The following is a 16,755-nucleotide window of genomic DNA, read 5'->3' on the forward strand; positions in this document are numbered from 1 at the left end:
TACATTTTTTCTGCCCATCATGATTTGTATTTGAAGTGGGCATGTGATACTTCACAGCATTTGCACCCGAGTAACTCTGGTTGCAAGGGATCCCTGATGCCCAGCTTTGCTGGGGCTTTGGAGGGAGGTTATATTTTACATGTTCAGTTTTCCCAGAGCAATTTATTGTAGTGAGCAGGGCATAGAAGGTGGTAGCACTGGGGAGGGGACTGGCATATGGAGCCCTGAGGGAGTGGTTCCTCGGGCGTGTCAAACAGGGAGGGAGCCCGTGATCCGTTTGCACTGGAGCCACAGCAGTATGGCTGCACAAGATGGATCTTTGAAATCCAGGAGTACTGAAGAGGTTTCCCTGTGTCTGGTAGCACTGGGGTTTCTCGCAGCAGCAGCGAGGTCCTAAAGCATAACATCACTGTTGTGGGTGGTCACAGGTTCTGTGTGCATTGTGGAGAGGTAACAGGATCTGTCTGTAATAGAGGCACAGGGTCCCAGGTGTGGTAGCCCTGGGGGTGAGGACATGAGGTCAGGATCACTAAGGGTACCAGGATATGTCAGAACTGAAGGGGAGAGGTTGCTGGTGTGTGCATTTACAATACTGTGAGGGTGTCCTAGATCTGGTATTATTAGGGGTCCTTAGGCTGGGGGCATCAGGGAGGGGAGTCCTTGAGTCTGCAGAGGAGCTTTGGAAGAATCCTGGTGGCAAAGATCTGAGAATACTTACAAGGGGGTACCAGGATCTATGCACAATGTGAGCGGGGTACTGGGATGTGGGAGTACTGTAAGGAGTGTCCTGGTATTTGGGAGCATGGAGAAGCAGGTACCAGGATCTAGGAGCACTGGGTAGGTGGTCTGAGAGGCTGGAGGCTCTGAGAGAGGGATTTCCAAGACCTGGGAGCACTAATAAAGTGTTTCTCAGGTCTGGCATACTGGGGAATGGGATACCAGGGTACAGCTGCATTCAAGAGGTAATGTTGAAGGGTGTTGTATTCTATCAGCACTGAGAGGAGAGGAAGACCCAGAAGAATCAGATTCTCCAGTAATCTGTTCTCAAGCTGTCAGCTAGTTCCTGGTCTGAAGCTGCTTTTACCACTATAGATGCTTATGTTTTCTAAATGGTGAGAGACCAGGAACTATGGTTGAACAAAGGATTTGGGTGTCCAGGTAAAAAACCATTAAAGGCCAGTGCACAGCTACAAAACCATTAAAGGCCAGTGCACAGCTACGAAAAGAAATCAAAAAGCTAATGGAATGTTGGCCTTTATTTCAAGTGGCCTGGAACACAAAGGGGAGGAAGTGAGGATTCCGTTGTACAGAACCCATCTGGAGAACTGTCGTCAGTTTGGGCACTGAACCTCAGGAAGGATATATTGGTCTTGGAAGTGGTACAGTGCAGATTCACCAAAATGATATTAGGGTTTAAAGGATTATATTATGAAGACAAATTGCAGAAACTGGGGTTGTATTCGCTTGAGTTTTGAAGATTGAGGGGTGATCTAATTGAGGTGTTCAAAATAATAAAAGGATTCGATACGGTAGAAACAGAGAAGTTATTTCCTATGGTTTAGGAATCCAGAATAAGGGGGCACAATTTTAAATTTAGAATTAGGCCATTCAGGAGTGAAGTCAGGGTGCACTTTTTTACACAAAGGGCAGCGCTAATCTAGAGTTTGCTCCCACAAAAGGCTGTGGATGCTGGGACAATTGAAATGATCAAGCCTGAGACTGATAGATTTTCATTAGAAGCATAGGAGCAGGGGTGCACCATTCAATGTGAAGGCGGGAACGGTAGCATAGTGGTTATGTTACTGGAAGAGTAATCCAGTAGGCCATGGACTAATGATACGAGAGACGTAAGTTCAAATCCCACCACAGCAGCTGGGGAGCTTCAATTCAATTAAGTAAATCTGGAATGAAAAGCTAGTATCAGTAATTGTGACCATGAAACTATCAGATTGTTGTAAAAACCCAACTGGTTCACTAATGTCCTTTAGGGAAAGAAATCTGCTGTCCTTGTCTGGCCTATATGTGACTCCAGACCGATCACAATGAGGGCAGACTCTTAACTGCCCTCTGAAATGTCCTAGCAAGCCACTCAGTTGTAAGAAACTGCTACGAGAAATAAAAATAAAACCGGACGGATCACCTGGCATCAACCTAGGTACTGGCTTCGGACACGAAAATGGCACACCTTGTCCAGTCAACCCTGCCATGTCCTCCTCACTAACATCTGGGGACTTGTGCCAAAATTGGAGGAGCTGTCCCACAGACAAGTCAAGCAACAGCCTGATATAGTCATACTCACAGAATCATACCTTTCAGCCAATGTCCCAGACATCACCATCCCTGGGTATGTCCTGTAGTATACAGTTGGGAAAGAGTGGCCCTGGAAGTGCTCGACATTGACTCCGGACCAAATGAAGTCTCATGGCTTCAGGTCAAAAGTGGGCAAGAAAACCTCTTGCCCCCCTGCAGCTGATGAATCAGTACTCATCCATGTTGTAAACCACTTGGAAGAAGCATTGAGGGTAGCAAGGGCACAGAATGTACTCTGTTTTTTTTTTATTCGTTTATGGGATGTGGGCATCGCTGGGAAAGGATTTGCAAATTTCATGTCTCCCCTGAAGATTTACTTCTGGCTTATTGGAGAAACCCTGGCTGGACTGAGTTTAAAATCCAGGGCTCCAGGGCCCAACAAGATGGTTACGGTCAACCTCATGGCCAAGGCCTGCAAAGTTCAGGTTTGGACTGACAAAGAAGGAATGTTCCAGAAATTAGAAGGCAGACAGGCCTTCTGCATTTATGTATGAGAAGCAAACAGTGGCATTCGGGCCTCTGATTAAAACCCATCAAGGCCGTTTGCACAGATAATCAACGGGTAATAGCTGCATTCAGACCTTCGTTAGCTGACTTCAACACTGTTTGGAAACGATCAACGGGGCATTCAAACTGGAATGGCCCCATCACAAGACCAGTTACACAAAGGAAAACACTTATGGGACGTTTAAAGACCGATTAACCGGCCATCCAGGTCGACGGGCCCAGATCGGTTTCCTTTGTATCATCTTCAACACGTCCAGGTCAGACAAAGAAACAAGCTGATCTGGCGAGTGATAAGGGCTCCCAGAAAGGGGTATAAGTAATCCCTCGGGAAGCCACATTTCTCTCTCTCTCGCCTGGACTCCGGTGCCCTGCCTTACCATCAAGAAAATCGTCGATGAAGAGCCCGTCCAGGGAAGCAGGATACCGACAGTTACCTTTGAATTACTGGGGTATCTCTGCTCTGGGCGGTGAAAACCCTAAAGACATCGGCAGGCAACGGGGCACGGAGCAGGCGTTCTAATGTCCAAGACTGGTGAGCATAAACTTTCTGGCCCATCGCAAGACAACTTAGATAGGTGTAAAGGGTGGGAGTTAAGGGGATTGCTAAAATTGTCATTTTAGTCATTTTCCCTCGATGTGTCCATTTCTCCTCCCCTGCTAAGTGTAATTGTGTTACATACATAGTGATTTTCTCTGTATAGTGTTGATTTTTCTCTATTTTTAATAAACATTGGTTTTCTTTGCACCAAACCACTGGTCTCGTTTTGTTTATATCGCTGCTCGTAATAAGTCCGGTGGTCAGAACCAGAGGGGAAGCGATTCGAACCGCACGGGGCTGGAGCAGTTCAGATACGCCTGACTGGCCAGACACAAACCCCAAACCAAAACCCCCTACAATTGTTGAGGACGAGGTCAAGTAGGTCTTTCCCTCATGTTGGATCTCTCACCACCTACCGCAGGCCCAGTCTGGCAGCTATGTCCTTCAGAACTCAGCCAGCTTGGTCAGTAGTGTTGCTACCAAGCCACTCTTAGTGATGGACCTTGAATGTCTCAAATCCCTCCTTCTCCATCCCTGGGTATGCCCTGTCCCACCGGCTGAACAGACCCATCAGGGGTGGTGGTACCATGGTATACAGTTGGGAAGGAGTGGCCCTGGGAGTCCTCAACATTGACTCTGGACCCCATGAAATCTCATGGCTTCAGGCCAAGCATGGGCAAGGAAACCTCATGCTGATTACCACCTACGGCCCTCCCTCAGCTGATGAATCAGTACTCCTCCATGTTGAACACCACTTGGAAGAAGCACTGAGAGTAGCAAGGGCAAAGAATGTACTCTGGGTGGGGGACTTCAATGTCCATCACCAAGAGTAGCTCAGTAGCACCACTACTGACCGAGCTGGCCGAGTCCTGAAGGACATAGCTGCCAGTCTAGGCATGCGATAGGTGGTGAGAGAACCAACACGAGGGAAAAATCTACTTGACCTCGTCCTCACCAATCTACCTGTCGCAGATGCATCTGTCCATGACAGTATTGGCAGCAGTGACCACCGCAAAGTAATTGTGGAGACGAAGTCTCGTCTTCATACTAAGGACACCATCCATCGTGTTATGTGGCACTACCACCATGCTAAATGGGATAGATTCAGAACAGATCTAGCAGCTCAAAACTGGACATCCATTAGGCGGTTCAATAATGAGTGTAGATGAGCATGCCAGGAGCAGCACCAGGTATACCTAAAAATGAGGTGCAACACAAGACTACATGCATGCTAAAAAGCGGAAGCAGCATGCTATAGACAGTGTTTTAGCGATCCCACAATCAACGGATCAAATCAAAGCCATCTGATTCGGGCTCCTTCTCCTCGGAATCCCATAGGAGAGGTGGAGTGGTCTGGGCAGTGGACGGAATGGCTCCTCCCCTAACACAAGCCACAGCGCCTGCCTGTGCAGCCTGTGAGCTTGTACCCGCTGCGGGCTGAGGATTTCTAACCTCAAACCTTCTCCCAACTGGCTGCTTCCCTGCCTCCAGCTTAAACAACTTATATTGATTCACATAGAACCATTTTGTACGCCGGGGCATTTTTACTGCGTAAACCATGGGGCTGGCTTTATCGACTATGTTATAGGGTCCCATGCACAGTGGCTCTAAACTCCCCACTCAGGCGTAGTTCCTAACCATCACTTGGTCCCCTATCTCCCACTGTTGGCTCTTGCTAGGCTCAAGCAGCAACTGGTTATTCCGATGCTGCTTCCCCATGCTACTTGCTGCCTATTCATAAATCTGTTTGAGGCGCTCGAGGAGTGTTCGGGCGAATTTATCCCGATTTATCTCCCAGAGCTGCCCTTCAGTAAGAACTGGGGCTAGGACATGGGTGGGGGTCCTCATAACCCTACCGGTCATGAGTTCGTGCGGGGAATACCCTGTACTCTTGGACTGGCTGGCCTGGATCTCCATGAGGACTAGAGGCAGGACCTCCGCCCATTTTTGGGCGAGCTCACTGTCTCCTTCCTCAACTTTTCCTTAACGGCGCGGTTCATGCGCTCCACAATCCCTGAGGACTGTGGATTGTGAGCTACGTGCCACTTCCCCTTGATGCCGAGCAGCATAAGGGTGTTCTGCATGACCTGGCCGGTGAAGTGGCTTCCCTGGTCGGACTCCACAAACTGGGGTAGTCCCCACCGCGAGAACACTTCTCGCACCAACATCCTTGCAGCCCCTAATGCTGTGGCCGTTTTGCAGGGGAAGGCTTCCGCCCACTTGGAAAACACGTCTACCAGGACGAGGCAGCATTTGTAGCCTCCCTGGGCAGTGGGCAGGGGCCCGATGTAATTGATCTGGATCGACTGCCATGGCCCCTCTTTCAATTCAATTCAATTCAATTTTATTTGTCATATATGCAGCAGACGTGTGTACTGCACAATGAAATGTTGATTTTTACGAGTCCTCCCAACATTGGAATAAATATGGCATAACATCTACCCTCCTAACGTGTCCCATGGGCACTTTCTTTCTGTAGGGGTCGGGGTTATTTGCGGCGCACACAAGACAGCTAGCACAGAACTCGCGGACGTCTTCCCGGAGCCCTGGCCACCATCCCGCCTGTTCCACCTGTTGCCAGGTGGTCTCAGGCCCGGGGTGTCCCACTCCCGGACCCTCTAAATTGCCAGCCCTCGCTGTTAGCCTAGCGTTCTCCTCCCTTAAAGTCTGCTCAACTAACTTACCCTCCGTGTGGTAAACCACGTTCACTATCGTATCACTGTTAGTAGTTAGCACTGTTCACCACTGTTCGTTATAACTGTATCACTGACCACTATTGTATCACGGTACGAGGTCGCCTCTTGCCACACTGCTATACCTGGGATGACCACCGCCGACTCCGCCTTGGCTCCACCCACCAGGCCAGGTATAAAGGTGAGCGACTGACTGGTATTCCTCCTGCTTGGATCGGATCACCCACGAGAGTGGGCTCTGTTATTTAGTCAATAAAAACCTTTAGTCACCTTCGTAACTCTTCGCCTTTTATTGGAGGAATTGATAGGTATATCAATTTTATTGACTAAATTTAATGATGTCCGACAACGAGTCACAACCGGCGGAGGAGCCACCAGCGCAGCTCCCAGGAGCACAGCCACACCAGCCAGCTTGGCTGCGAGCCCTCAGACCGCCGTACCTGGACCTGAACCCACGAGCAGCAAACTCAGCCGCAGACTTTAAACACTGGCTGGTCTGCTTCGAATCATACCTGAGAGAATCCAGCGTCCCTCAGGCATCCAAACTAAGTGTCCTGCAGGCGCAACTGAGCCCGAGAGTATACACTCTCATCGAGGACATGACTACCTACGAGACCGCCATCAACCTGCTGAAACAGAAGTACCGGACCCCGGTAAACTACATGTACGCTAGGCACCTCCTAAGATCACGGCCGCAACAGCCAGGAGAATCAGTAGCCGAATTCTCACAGGCGCTATATGCACTCGCCAGGAACTGTGACTTTAAATCGGTGTCGGCAGCCGAAAATACTGAAGATAATATCCGCGACGCATTCCTGAAAGGCCTACGGTCCGAGTACTCACGGCAAAGACTGCTGGAAGCTAAAGACCTCAGCATGGAAAAAGCTGAAGCCCTCGCTATCTCCCTGGAAGTGGCCCACCAAGATCAGGAAGCATTCACCAGGTACTGCTCGCGACCCTGGGACTCGGGCCCGACCCCTACCACAGCACCCTTCCCAGCGCCGCCCCCGGGACCTACCTCTGCGTCGGCGTCCCGGACCCGACCGGCCCCGCCACCCCCGGCACCGGCCCCGACATCGGGCATCCGCGATCGGGCCGCCGGCTGTTTTTTTTGTGGCCAGGAGAAGCACCCGAGGTCGCGCTGCCCAGCCAAGAACTCCACATGCAGAACCTGCCTGAAGAAAGGCCACTTCTCCAAGGCCTGCAGGAGCGGATCCTCAGAGGCCAGCAGTGCCGCATGCGAACTATGGGGGCGGCCATCTTCGTTTAGGGCAACTGAGGCCAGCATCCCCACACATGAGTCATGGGGGCGGCCATCTTTGTTTAGGGCAACTGAGGCCAGCATCCCCACACATGAGTCATGGGGGCGGCCATCTTTGATTAAGGCAACCGACCCCAATAGTGCCTCATGTGAGCTACGGGGGCAGCCATCTTCTCCGTCATTTTGCCCTACCTCGTGGGAGACGCCATTTTACTCACCACGCCCGACCGCCTCGCCCGCAGATGACAACGACTCGCTCAGCTACACACTAGCTTCCGTCACCCTGGACCAAGCCCGCCCGCACCATCTGTCCAAGTCAATGATGGACATCAAAGTGAACGGCCACGCCACGACCTGCCTGTTCGACAGCGGAAGCACGGAGAGCTTCATCCACCCAGACACGGTGAGCCACTACTCCCTCTCTGTCCTACCAACGCGCAGCCGAATCTCGATGGCATCGAGGTCCCACGCCACGGACATCAGCGGCTACTGTGTCGTGACCCTGTCGGTTAAGGGCACGGAGTATAAAAACTTTAAACTCCTCGTCCTCCCCCATCTCTGCGCTGCCGTCCTACTAGGGCTGGACTTCCAATCCCACCTCCAAAGCGTAACCCTAGCATACGGTGGACCCCTCCCCCCACTCACAGTCAACAACCAGCAAACGTTAAACCGCCCACCGCGTAACACCTGCAGCCTCTCCACCCTCAAGGTCCCGCCACCCTCTCTGTTTGCTAACCTTACCCCTGACTGCAAACCCGTCGCTACCAAGAGCAGGCGGTATAGCGCCGGGGACAGAGCCTTCATTAGCTCTGAGGTGCGGCGCCTCCTGAAAGAGGGCATTATCGAGGGGAGCAGCAGCCCCTGGCGTGCCCAGGTCGTAGTCGTAAAGACCGGCGATAAAAACCGCCTGGTCATCGACTACAGCCAGACCATAAACAGATATACCCAGCTGGACGCATACCCCCTCCCCCGCATATCTGACATGGTCAATCAGATTGCACAGTATAAAGTATTCTCGACCATCGACCTGAAGTCGGCCTACCACCAACTCCCTATCCACCCTGAGGACCGCCAGTATACCGCCTTCGAGGCGAATGGGCGCCTATACCACTTCCTTAGGGTCCCCTTCGGTGTCACTAATGGGGTCTCGGTCTTCCAAAGGGAGATGGACCAGATGGTTGACCAGAACGAACTGCAGGCTACATTCCCCTACCTAGATAACGTCACTATCTGCGGCCGCGACCGGCAGGAACATGACGCGAATCTGGAGAAATTCCTCCGTACGGCCCAACGGCTGAACCTCACCTACAATAAGGAGAAATGCGTGTTTAACACCACACGCCTTGCCATCCTCGGCTGCGTAGTGGAGAACGGAATCATCGGCCCCGACCCAGAAAGAATGCGCCCCCTCATGGAGCTACCCCTCCCCCACTGCCCTAAAGCACTTAGGAGAACCCTGGGGCTTTTCGCCTACTATGCCCAATGGGTACCCAATTACGCGGACAAAGCCAGACCCCTCCTGAAAGCCACTTCCTTCCCCCTCACGGAGGAGGCGTGCGCGGCCTTCTCCCTCATTAAGGGAGACATAGCCAAGGCCACGATGCACGCAGTGGACGAGTCCATCCCCTTCCAGGTGGAGAGCGACGCATCCGACTTCGCCTTAGCCGCCACCCTAAACCAGGAGGGGAGGCCAGTGGCCTTCTTCTCAAGGACCCTACAGGGCCCCGAGATCCGACATTCGTCGGTCGAGAAAGAGGCCCAGGCGATCGTGGAGGCAGTACGGCGCTGGAGGCACTACCTGGCAGGCAAACGATTTACCCTCCTCACCGACCAGCGTTCGGTGGCTTTCATGTTTAATAACAAGCTGAAGGGCAAAATCAAGAATGACAAGATTTTGAGATGGAGAATCGAGCTCTCCACCTACGATTATGAGATCTTGTACCGGCCAGGCAAGCTGAACGAATCCCCTGATGCCCTTTCACGAATGACATGCGCCAGCGCGCATATCGATAGGCTTCAGACCCTCCACGACCAGCTCTGCCACCCCGGAGTCACCAGACTCTACCATTTCATTAAGGCCCGCAACCTGACCTACTCCATCGAGGAGGTCAGGACCATGACCAGGAACTGCCAGACCTGTGCGGAGTGCAAACCGCACTTCTATAGGCCGGACCGAGCAAGCCTGATCAAGGCCACCCGCCCCTTCGAGCGCCTGAGCATCGACTTTAAGGGGCCTCTCCCGTCCTCTGACCGTAATGTGTACTTCCTCAACATCGTTGATGAGTACTCCCGTTTCCCCTTTGCCTTCCCCTGCCCCGACATGACCAGTAGCACGGTCATCAAGTGCCTGAATGCCCTCTTCGCCTTGTTCGGGTTCCCGAACTACATACACAGCGACCGGGGCTCCTCCTTCATGAGCGAGGAACTCCGGCAATTCCTCCTAGAGAGAGGTATTGCAGCAAGCAGGACCACCAGCTACAACCCCAGAGGTAACGGTCAGGTGGAAAGAGAGAACGCGACGGTATGGAAGGCCGTCCTCTTAGCCTTAAAGTCTAAGGGCCTCCCAACCTCCCGCTGGCAAGAAGTCCTCCCGACAGCGCTGCACTCCATCCGGTCATTACTTTGCACGGCCACTAACACCACCCCCCATGAACGAATGTTCGTTTTCCCCAGGAAGTCGACTACGGGAACCACTCTACCAACCTGGCTGACCGCCCCGGGGCCGGTCTGGCTGCGGAAACACGTGAGGGCCCATAAAACGGACCCCCTGGTCGAGAGGGTGAACCTCCTGCACGCCAACCCCCAGTACGCCTACGTGGCGTACCCAGACGGGCGGGAGGACACTGTCTCCCTACGAGACCTCGCACCCTCAGCCGATCCGGAAACACCGCCACCACCCCCCCCAACCCCAGCCCAGGTAGACGGCATGCCGGAACCCCACGAGCCCTCGCCGACCACGCAAACACCAGCATCAACACCGGATAAGGCACCAGCACCGGATAAGGCAACACCACCGCTGCGGCGATCGGAGAGGCTTACGAAGCCTCCGGACAGACTGACCTACCAGAATTGGTAGTACACTTCACCCCGCCGGACTTAATTCTAAACAAGGGGTGAATGTGGTAAACCACGTTCACTATCGTATCACTGTTAGTAGTTAGCACTGTTCACCACTGTTCGTTATAACTGTATCACTGACCACTATTGTATCACGGTACGAGGTCGCCTCTTGCCACACTGCTATACCTGGGATGACCACCGCCGACTCCGCCTTGGCTCCACCCACCAGGCCAGGTATAAAGGTGAGCGACTGACTGGTATTCCTCCTGCTTGGATCGGATCACCCACGAGAGTGGGCTCTGTTATTTAGTCAATAAAAACCTTTAGTCACCTTCGTAACTCTTCGCCTTTTATTGGAGGAATTGATAGGTATATCACTCCGCAACCTGGCACCGCAGGTATTCCTCCATTTTACAGGAGGTCTCTTCCTGTGCGTGTCTTTCTGGGGGACATAGGTCAACAGGCTGCACTGGCTCTAGTCATTGCTGTGGGTTGTATGGGGCTGATTGGATTACAACACCAGTGGTGGCTGCTATTTTCCCCTAGTTGGTCAGGAAGAAAGATCGTATCAACTCCAAGAGTGGCTCGATCGCAGCGGGAGGGATACCTGGCTCTGCCCTTTGGGTTGGGGCTGATGAATTCTTTCCCTTATTCTCCTTCCAGGGATTCTTAAAATCCTTGCGCCAGTGGCCGTCCTTCCCGCACCCGTAACAGTTTAACTTAGTCTGGGAGGGACAGTTCCCCTCCTGGTGCCACTCTTTCTTACTCTGGTTCCCAGGTTTAACCTCATGGACTTTTCCCTTGGGTTGGGGCGTCTCGATACCCCTCATATTTTTAAATGCTATAGTGAGCTGGTGGATCACCATTTCCTCGGTGGTCTGGGGGCTACTAGGGTCAAACCAGGCCGCAGCCTGCGATCGGATTTGGGGCAGGCAGTTTGCCATTAGACAACGGAGCCAGTGGGTCAATTGAACTTGGTTCAGTAACGCCCACGCTGGCATTCCTGGGCATGCGCTCCAGTAGACTGGCCACAGCCTGTCTGCGAGCACCTGCGGGGACTCCCCTGGGAGCTGTACCGTCTTTTCCACCCGGGCGAACGGACTACCATCATTGAGTCCCATGGCCTCCAATATCTCATTCCTCAAATCCTCATAATCCTTCTGCCCCTTTTTACATTCATCAGATAGGGTCTGGAGGCTTCACTTGGCCAGTGCTGGGACTAGAGTCCTGGCGGATCATATAATTAGGGCTGTAGCGAGGGCTTTAAACTAACTAGTGGGGGGGAGGTTCCTAGAGAGCAAATAATAAAAATGACAACAGAGAAGGTCATAGACTTAGGTAGCAGTGGGGAAATTAAAAACCAGAGCGTGTCAGGAAGGGGCAGAAGGTATGGAGTAAAAGGTAAAGTAATAAAAAGGGCAAAAGCAGGAACTAAGTGTCACTAAACATCTTTGAAAGTTCTCTATCTGAATGCACGTAGCATTCGTAACAAAATAGACGAGTTAATGGCACAAATAACTACATATGGGTATGATCTTGTGGCCATTACAGAAACATGGCTGCAGGGTGACAATGCCTGGGAATTAAACATACCAGGTTATTTAACGATCAGGAAGGACAGGCAGGAAGGAAGGGGAGGTGGGGTGGCTATGTTAATAAAGGAAGGAATCACTGTAATACAGAGAAATGATATTGGGTCAAAAGATCAGGATAATGAAACAGTTTGGGTGGAGGTAAGGAATAATAAGGGGAAAAAAACATTAGTGGGCGTAGTCTATAGGCCTCCGAACAGTGGCAAATCTGTTGGACGGAGTATCAATCAGGAAATAGTTGAGGCTTGTAATAAGGGAACATCTATAATTATGGGGGATTTTAACTATCATATTAATTGGACAAATCAAATTGGGCAGGGCTGCCTTGAGGATGAGTTCATTGAGTGTATTAGGGATGGGTTTCTTGAGCAGTATGTAACTGAACCGACCAGGGGGCAAGCAACCTTAGATCTGGTCCTGTGTAATGAGATGGGATTAATTAAAAATGTCCTAGTAAAGGATCCCCTTGGAATGAGTGACCATAACATGGTTGAATTCCATATTCAATTAGAGGGTGAGAAGGTTGGATCTCAAACAAGCGTGCTAAGCTTGAATAAAGGAGACTATGAAGGTATGAGAGCGGAATTGAGTAGAGTAGATTGGGAAAATAGATTAAAGGGTAAGACGATACATGATCAGTGGTGTACATTTAAGGAATTATTTTACAACTTCCAAAAAATATATATTCCACTGAGAAGAAAAGGGTGTAAAAGAAAAGACAGCCATCCATGGCTAAGTAAAGAAATTAAGGATAGTATTCGACTAAAAACAAGGGCATATAAGGTAGCTGAATCTAGTGGGAGGATAGAGGATTGGGAAAACTTTAAAAGACAGCAAAAAATAACAAAAAGATTGATTAAGAAAGGGAAGATAGGTTATGAAAGTAAATTAGCAAAAAATATAAAAACAGATAGTAAGAGTTTTTATAGTTATATAAAAAGAAAAAGCGTGGCTAAAGTAAATGTTGGTCCCTTAGAGGATGAGACCGGGAAATTAATGGTGGGAAATATGGAGATGGCAAAAACACTGAATGAATATTTTACATCAGTCTTTACAGTAGAAGACACTAAGGCCTAGAAATTCAGTTGCTTGCGCCAGCCGGTAGCGCCTTAGGAGGAGGAGATGTTGGGCGATAGGCGGCTAGCGGCCGGGCGCAGCGCGATCTGCGCCTCTCCCCAACTTCACTAGAGATTTAGCGTCGGCGCAAAGTCTTTGCGCGCGCTCAGCTGCGCGCGCAGATCCTGACGTCATTTCATCATGCAACGCCCTTTGTGCGCCCCAAACCGGAACTTCAGTGGTGCCGCCCTTCTTTGCGCCTGGCGCCCCCAGCGACTGGTAGAGGGGAACGGTTCCCAGTCGCTGCGGGGTGCGGGGGGCACTATTTAAAGGGGACTCCTCCTGCATTATAAGTGACAGCCATTTTGTGCCAATCCTTCTGTGTGAGAGACAAAGGCAGAGAGCTTTCTGCTTTGACTCAGCGCTCGCACAGGTACTTCTGGCTTCAGGCCAGAGCTTTGCACTTGGATTTCACTTTCAGTGCCATAGCCTTGAGTCGCCACATATACTGTAATGGGGGCTACAATGGGTGGAAACGTTGGCTTTCTGCATTGCATTCAAAGGGATCAGAGACGCCGTGAGAGAGTGCCAGTCATGGCCAGACGGAGAAGGGCCAACAGGTATCAGCACAGGAGGCCTTACCCACCCAGGGTATACCGCCAGCAGTTCTCATATCTGAACATGTCTGAGGAGCAGTGTGTTCGGAGGCTGCGATTCAGAAGGGAGGTGGTCACTGAGATCTGCCACCTTCTTCGCAGAGATCTGCAGCCACAGCTGAGGAGCAGGACGTCTCTGTCGGTGGCAGTGAAGGTGACGGTGGCTCTCAACTTCTATGCCACCGGCTCCTTCCAATCCGCTACTGGGGACATTGCCAACATCTCCCAGTTCGCGGTACATTGCTGCATCCGACAGGTGAACAATGCCCTTTTCAGAAGGAGAAGTCACTACATCTCCTTCCCCATGACCCTGGACAAGCAGCAAGAGCGTACAATGGGATTTGGAAGAATAGCGGGCTGCCCCATGGTCCAGGGCGTAGAACTGATGAACCAGCATTGGTCAGGCCTTGCTTCAGGGCTGCAGTGCGCAGGGCATGGCAACCAGACAAGTCCACCCTGCTCCTTTAAGAGCTGACCGGCGCCAGAGTGTCTGCCGTCAATCAGCCCTCGGGGGTATCGCCCCGGACCGCCGGCTTAGCGCCTAATGATAGTCGTGCATCGCCTGTTTTAGCGCAGCAGCAACCTCTTGGGGCGATGCGACTGAATGTCGGCGTAGGTGGCGCGAACTTGCGCCGGGCGCAAACATTAGCGGCCGCCCGACTGTAGTGCCCCGAACGTGGCTATACTGAATTTCTAGGCCTAAGAATATCCCAACACTGGACAAACAGGGGGCTAAAGGGGGGTAGGAGCTAAACACGATCAAAATCAGTAAGGAAGTGGTACTCAGTAAAATAATGGGACTCAAGGCGGATAAATCACCTGGACCTGATGGCTTACATCCTAGGGTCTTGAGGGAAGTGATGGTAGGGATTGTGGATGCATTGGTAATAATTTTCCAAAACTCCCTGGACTCGGCAAAGGTCCCGGCAGACTGGAAAACTGCTAATGTAACACCCTTATTTAAAAAGGGCAGTAGACAGAAGGCTGGAAACTATAGACCGGTTAGCCTAACATCTGTGGTAGGTAAAATTTTGGAGTCCATTATTAAGGAGACAGTAACAGGACATTTGGATAATCATAATTTAATAGGACAAAGTCAGCATGGTTTTATGAAGGGGAAGTCATGTTTGACAAATTTGCTGGAGTTCTTTGAGGAAGTAACGTATAGGGTGGATAAAGGGGAACCAGTGGACGTAGTGTATTTAGACTTTCAAAAGGCATTTGACAAGGTGCCACACAAAAGATTATTGCTTAAGATAAAAAATCACGGGATTGGGGGTAATATTCTGGCATGGATAGAGGATTGGCTATCTAAAAGAAGGCAGAGAGTTGGGATAAATGGTTCATTCTCAGACTGGCAATCAGTAACTAGTGGTGTTCCGCAGGGGTCAGTGCTGGGTCCCCAACTCTTTACAATCTATATTAACGATTTGGAAGAGGGGACCGAGTGTAACATATCAAAGTTTGCAGATGATACTAAGATGGGAGGGAAAGTAGTGAGTGAGGAGGACATAAAAAACCTGCAAGGGGACATCGACAGGCTAAGTAAGCGGGCAGAGATTTGGCAGATGGAATACAATACTGGAAAGTGTGAGGTTATGCACTTTGGCAGGAAAAATCATAGAGCAAGTTATTATCTTAATGGCAAGAAACTGGAAAGTACTGAAGTACAAAGGGATCTGGGGGTCCTGGTGCACGAAACTCAAAAGGTTAGTATGCAGGTACAGCAAATGATTAAGAAGGCCAATGGAATGTTGGCTTTCATTGCTAGGGGGATAGAATATAAAAATAGGGAGGTATTGCTTCAATTGTACAAGGTATTGGTGAGACCGCACCTGGAATACTGCGTACAGTTTTGGTGTCCATACTTAAGAAAGGACATACTTGCTCTCGAGTCAGTACAAAGAAGGTTCACTCGGTTAATCCCGGGGATGAGGGGATGGACATATGAGGAGAGGTTGAGTAGATTGGGACTCTACTCATTGGAGTTCAGAAGAATGAGAGGCGATCTTATTGAAACATATATGATTGTGAAGGGGTTGGATCGGGTGGATGCGGGGAAGATGTTCCCGATGATAGGTGAAACTAGAACTAGGGGGCATAGTCTTAGAATAAGGGGCTGCTCTTTCAAAACTGAGATGAGGAGGAACTACTTCACTCAGAGGGTGGTAGGTCCATGGAATATGCTGCCCCAAAAAGCTGTAGAAGCTACATCATTACATAAATTTAAAACAGAAATAGACAGTTTCCTAGAAGTAAAGGGAATTAAGGGTTACGGGGAGCGGGCAGGAATTTGGACATGAGTCTAGGTTCGGATTGGTCATGGCCCTGTGGGTAGCGGAGCGGGCCCAGGGGCCGTGTAGCCTGATCCTGCTCCTATTTCGTGTGTCTAATTCAGGAGATGGTTCTGTGATAATGGATTGGCGGTTAGGATCAGATCAGCCATGATCTTATTGAATGGCGGAGCAGGCTCGAGGGGCCGATTGGCCTACTCCTGCTCCTATTTCTTATGTTCTTATGTTCTTATTACTTCCCAGAGAAAACAGCAGCATCTTAGCTTGCTCTGGGTCATCGCAGTCATTGACGCACGCTGCCTGTTCTATCTCCCTGAACTGCAGAGAGGGGTCTCCCTTTTTGGTGAGCTTCAGGATGTGGCTAAGCATGGCCCTGAGCTGTTGGGTGCCATGCGGCACCACAAACTGATTTTGGATGGCCCCTGGGTCCTCGTCATCAACGGGCGGGCCGTACCTCCGCTGTCAGAGGGGGTACACCGGTCCTGGTCCAGACCTATCTAGCGGGGCCTGCTGTGCTTCCCCTACCACTTCATCCTCCACCCCCCCTTGCTGCCAGACCTCCTGAAAACTCGGAGCTATGGGTGGCGGCCGTGGGACCTCTGATTCCCTAGCCAACTTTGTCCTGGGTGCTGCCTGTGGGACGGTTCAGTTTGGGTTGCCGATAAAGTCCGACTGGCCCGCCTTTGGGCTGATGAGGCATATCATCCCCTTCGCCCTCGACAAGGCCATGCTCAAGCTTTCTATCTCCTCCCTACAGGGCCCGTGATCTGCCTCCTCGAACCCCCGGT

This window comes from Somniosus microcephalus, chromosome 5, assembly GCF_052327205.1.
Source record: "Somniosus microcephalus isolate GS21.2 chromosome 5, FLI_Smic_1.0, whole genome shotgun sequence".
Lineage (NCBI taxonomy): Eukaryota > Metazoa > Chordata > Chondrichthyes > Squaliformes > Somniosidae > Somniosus > Somniosus microcephalus.